This window comes from Notechis scutatus, chromosome 1 (genome assembly GCF_049901735.1).
Source record: "Notechis scutatus isolate UNSWTSFEM ecotype Mainland chromosome 1, rNotScu1.2, whole genome shotgun sequence".
Lineage (NCBI taxonomy): Eukaryota > Metazoa > Chordata > Lepidosauria > Squamata > Elapidae > Notechis > Notechis scutatus.
Genome location: NC_142009.1, coordinates 335,776,554 through 335,782,288, shown reverse-complemented (window position 1 = coordinate 335,782,288; position 5,735 = coordinate 335,776,554). Strand labels below are relative to the sequence as shown.

Here is a 5,735-nt window from a genome sequence, read left to right as displayed (position 1 = left end):
CCGGATCTTGACTGAGGCCAAGCGAGGGGGCCTTAAAAGTCTCTTCTCAAATGTTAACAGATTTTGTTAGCTTTTTTCCCCGTATTTATAGAAGAAATCGGTCTCGCCTGCAGCCTTGGCCTTTCCTTGTGGTCTCATTTTCTAACCTGACCCTATTTTCCGAGTTCAGAAGGAGGCAAGGAATATTCATGACCAGAAATTCACAGCGACCCATCATCCTGCCGAATGGTTTGTTTTTAATGGTGGGGCACTGAACGCATGCAAAAGTTCTGGCTGTATATAGGCAAGCATCCCTTGAGGGCGGCTTAGTTAGCTTTTCAGACCCATTGCAGGGGGGTGGGGCTAGATGATCTTTGGGTACCCCTCCCAAGTTTACTTAGGACCGTGATGGGGAACCTATGGCATGCGTGGCACAGGCGGCACGCAGAGCCATTTGTGCCAGCACGTGAGCTGCAGGCAAACTTACCTCACTGCGCATGCGCGTGCCTCACAGCTAATTTTCGGCTGGTTTGAGGCCTTTTTCGGCCTCCCAAAGGCTTGAGGAAGGCTCCTGCAGGCTTCTACCAGTTTTGTAGGCTGAAAACTAGCCCCGTTTCGTCATTTCCGGTATTCTCGAAAAACAGGAAGTGATGAAACAGGGCTGGTTTTCGGCCTAAAAAGCCTGCAGAAGCCTTCCTCAAGCCTTTGGAAGGCCGAAAAAGGCCTCAAACCGGCCGAAAATCAGCCAGATAAGTGGGGGGTGGGTAGGTGTGGGGATTGCACACACATGCATAGGGGGCCTGGGGGAGGCACACATTGCCTTCTGGGTGCTGACACATGAGCGCGAACTTGCAAGCGCACACAGAGTTTTTGGCACAGGAACCCAAAAAGGTTAGCTCCCACTGATTTAGGACCTGTTGTGGGCCGCCGACCACTCCAGCAGCCAAATCAGACAAGGAGGAAGCGGCGTGGGAGTCATGGTCAGCATCAGGGCAAACAGAGCACCGAGGGGGAAGAGGGAATAGAGCTGGCACAGAGAGGGAGAGGGGGGTGCAGAGCCTGGGCCGTCCGTCAGCCCTCAGATGGCGAGTCAACAGCCGCCAGGTCTGGAGGTGGCTGATGAGGAAGAGGAGGAACCGCCGGGTCCATTGCCTGACACGTGGATGCACAGAAGGCAGAGGAGAGGAGAGCAGTAGAGATCTATGGGCCGGTCCTTGGGCCCGAAGAGCCACCGCTGCTAGCAAAGTCCCACCTTAGCTCTGGGGATAAAAGGCAGGGGGTGGAGATGAATAGATGTGGCAGACAACGATTCATCTTCCGGCCAGACAGACTTCTTAGCCTGAAGTAAGAGAGAAAGTTTTTGCCGGGGCTGCCGGCGTTCCTAATAAAGGAATATTTTGAGTTCACTTCAGAGGTTTTGTCGTGTTTGGGGAGCTGGGTTACAACAGGGTCAGAAGTGAGCCAAAATTTCTGGTGCTAAGCAAGGCCATTGTGTAAATTGCATCCCGTTTACAACCGGGTTTTTCTTTTTGTCACAGTATCGAAGCAATCTGCTGTGGTTGTTAAGTGAATCATGAGGTTGTTAAGCAAGCCTGTCTTTCCCCCTATTGACTTGGCTTGTTAGGGGTTTGCAAAAGGGGGATCACATGACCCCGGGACACTGCAACCGTCATAAACGTGAGTCAGTTGTCAAGCCTTGACTAGAGATCATGTGACCACAGGGAATGCTGCAGTGGTCGGTAAGTGTGAAAAATGATCCTGTCACTTTTTCAGTGCCTAAATGAACTGTTATAAGTCAAGAATTAGATAACAGAATCAGAGTTGGAAGGGACCTTGTAGGTCATCTAGTCCAACCCCCCACCCAAGCGGGAGACCCTACACCATTTCTGACAGATGGCAGTCCAATCTCTTCTTGAAAGCCTCCAGTGATGGCGCTCCCACAACTTCTGAGGGCAACTTCTGTTCCATTGGTTGATTGTTCGCACTGTATTTCCAGATTGAATCTCTCCTTGTTCAGTTTCCATCCATTGTTCCTTGTCTGGCCTTCTGGTGCTTTGGACAATAGCTTGACCCCTTCCTCCTCTCTGTGGCAGCCCCTCAAATATTGGAAGGCTGCTATCATGTCTCCCCTGGTCCTTCTCTTCCCTAGACTAGCCAAACCCAGTTCCTGCAACCGTTCTTCATATGTTTTAGCCTCCAGTCCCCTCATCATCCTGGTTGCTCTTCTCTGCACTTTAAAGTCTCAACATCTTTTTATAGTGTGGTGACCAAAACTGGATGCAGGACTCTAGGTGTGATCTTCTTACCTATAGTTAAAACTGTGTATCAGGACTGAGGTAAATATGAGGCATACATCTCTGGAACTTAAAACAAAAAAAATCAGCCAGAGGAGAAAAAGTATTTGGAAATATTCCCACAGAATTTCATATACATGTACAACCAATTTCCAGTCCCTTCAAGAAAGTGTATGGATGTGATGAATGCCTCCAATACGGTGTATACAGTGACGTATGAATAATATTCTAATATTCTTCAGTAAATGAATACGATAAAGAATAACCCGACATCTTCAAAAATTCAGAGCTGGGCAGAAATGGCTTTGCCCCCTTGCTGAATGCAAAAGAGGTAGAAAATGTTAGGCCAAGGAGAAAGAATGAGGGACGGAAGAAAAATAAAGAAAAAGAAGAGAAATAGACCCACTCTGGGAGATCCTGATCAGGAAAAAATTATTCCATAGTTTAGCACAATGTCTGAACTGATAATCCTAGAAGTGGAATCGTAGGTACTATTCAGCAGGTTCTGGAGAACCGGTAGTGGAAATTATGAGTAGTTTGGAGAACGGGCAAATCCCACCTCTGACTGGCCCCACCAACCCCATCTCTTCTCTGCCTCCCGAGTCCCAGTTGATCGGCTGGGCTCTTTGGTTGCCCTGCACAGGAGAATGGAGCTGGAAAGCAGGTTAGTGGGGTGGGGAGGAAATGGGGATTTTGCAGTATATCCTTCCCCTGCCATGCCCACCAAGGCACGCCCACCGAACCAGTAGCAAAATTTGAATCCCACCACTGGGTGGAATCAAATAGGCCAACAGTTTGGCCTAGTGGTGAAGGTTAGAAAGTGGGAGACTGGGAGTTCTAGTTCTCCCTTAGGCATGAAAGCCAGCTGGGTGATTTTGGGCCAATCACCAGGAGACGGTGAGTTCTAGTCCTGCCTTAGATTTGAGAGGCAGCTGGGTAACTTTGGGCCTGTCTCTCTCTCTCAGCCCAAAGTTGTTGGGGAGAAAATAGGAGGAAGGTGTGTTGGATATGTTCACCACCTTGGGTTGTTTATAAAAATAACAAAAGTGAGATACAAATAAATAGTTCATTTTTAGAGCTGGGTTTACATGTTGACCCTTGTGTGGATGAGAAGCATTTTGCTCTTTTGCTAAATTTTTCAAGAGTCTCCATCATGATTCATTCCAACAGCAAGAGGAAGGAAGGGAAAGGAAAGGAAAGGAAAAGAGGGGGGGAGGAAAAATGAGGGAGAACAGGAGGAAGAGAAGAAAGATGGAAGAATGTGGAAAAGTAAGGAAAGGAATGATAATAAGGACAAAAGGGGAAAGGAAGGACCAAAAGGGGAGGAGGCAGGGAGGGAGGGAGAGAAGAAAGATGGCAGAAAGAGGAAGAAAAGAAAGGGAATAAAAAGGAAAAGGGAAGAGGAGAAGGGGAAAGGATGGAGGGAAGGGAAAGAAACATTGCATACATTCAATTGCCTGGTTTGGAGAAGGGAGAAAGACCCATTTTTTTTGTCATTCATTCATTGCATCCACATTGTCAGGTATCAGATCAAATCATTAAGCCAAGAGGCCTGATCCTGGCTTATTTAGATGTTGGACAAATTAGCTAGTGTGGTTTGTGTCTAGCACAGGAATCATAATTTACTCAGGCACCTGGATTAATTCAAACTATGGTTAGGTTGCATAGAGATCATCCTATAATAAAAAGGCAGCTGTGTCTTCCTCCTTGCCTTTTTCTTGTTTTAGATTAGAATAAGAATTTTTAAAATTAATTATGCTTGGCAAATAACCAAAGGGACATTGGCTATTATTAATAACAGTATTTCTTTGGTTATTATTAACATTAATAAAAGTTATGGCGATTGTTAATAATAGTAGCAATAATCTCTACTGCCACTTTATCCTAACATTTTGCTTCTGGTGCAACCACGGAAAACATTTTTGGGGGGAAGACGGGACTCGAACCTACGAATCCTCCAGAGATCGAAGATATACGCATGCGCCAATTCTTCAAAACGGCAGAGTAACCACGACGCCTGCAATAACTCTCGACGGCCACTGGGTCGAGCTCTTCACCGCGCATGCGGAAAACACGGACAAGGCCTCCCACCTCCCTCGGAAGAACGAAAGGGGAACCTTCTGCACTCGCGAGAAACTTAGCACTTGAGATGGCTCTGCGCAAGCGCATAAAAGCCCTTCTATGAGTGCGCACGCGCGTGAGGAAGGACTTGAAGCCAAGCATTATGGGCAATGTGGGAAAACTTAATGGTTTTGTAATTAAAAGGCTTTATTCTTTCTGCCAAATAAAGATCGTTTCGTGCGCTTTTAGGATTTATTTTTAAAGTCTGGGAAATTATGAACAAAGTTTTTGATCGCTTGATTTCCGAAGTGCTGAATTAAAGTATTAATTCTATCGAGCATTTTTAAAACGCCAGTATCACTTTTTGATGTTAATGTTATATAAAATTGATAAATATTTCTACAAATCTTGCCTCTGTTTCATCATATGCCATTTCATCTGCTCCTCCTGAACTTAACAGATCTAATTACTATATAAAAACTACTGGATTTAATTACTGTAATGGGGAAGAAAAAATTGCTTTTTTATATAAAAAAATATATATTAATTACATTGATAAGGTGTCCAGGAAGGAAATATCCCTTTCTCTTACTGATCAATTGTGTGCAGGAGTTGCATATCAGCTTGCAGGAAGTTAACACCCAGCCCGCTTCTAGAAAAATGAAATATCCTGGGAAATATTAAAAAGGCGGAATATTTCCCCTAAAAAAAGTAGAAACTCAGAAGCAGAAACTTACCTCAGAGAGCCGCAGAAACTCAGCACCAGCACACACCCCTTTGCTAATGGGTCATTAAGGCCGAGGCCAGAGTATTCTACATAACAAAGGTCCATCTCACCACCTGGCCTGGGAAGATTGCATCAGCCAGCACTCAGGTGAAGCCATGTGGTCCAGACAAAGCCTACAAAGTTAGCTAAGACCCCGCCCCTGGGAGTCTGACAGCCAATGGGATACATTTCTAGCATAGGAACACTAAGGTGGGTCCCACCAGAGGCTATATAAAGGTCTTTCAGCACCTTGGTCCTCCATTCTCCTTTCACCTTGAAGCATGCGATTATCCTTTTCACTTTGGAGCTCCGAGCCACGTGGTCCTGTCCACCATTAAACCATCTTTCCTAACAGCCTCCATGTTTCCAGTGTCTTTTTTCCCCACTTGGAACTGAACCCAGAAGGATGTTTCTTCCAACAAGCTATTGGGCAGAATTAAAAGAACAATCAACTAGTATTCATAATAAAATACTGTATATTGCTTAATAAGAGAAATTATGTTCACTCTTACTCAGAAATGAGCCCATCTGAGTTCAACAGACTTTCTCTATATTGTATATTTAATAGTAAATGTTTGTGTGTGTTGGGAAAATAGGGGAAAATAATATTAGCTGTAAAAATTAGATTCAATACA

The 5,735-nt window shown here is 45.1% G+C and overlaps 1 pseudogene across 1 annotated transcript in view; it reads left to right on the top strand.

The window, feature by feature from the left end:
* Positions 1-5,735, top strand: part of LOC148133555 (phospholipase A2 inhibitor beta pseudogene) — a 237,474-nt pseudogene that overhangs the window by 58,128 nt on the left and 173,611 nt on the right. The gene's annotated exons all lie outside the window — the stretch shown is intronic.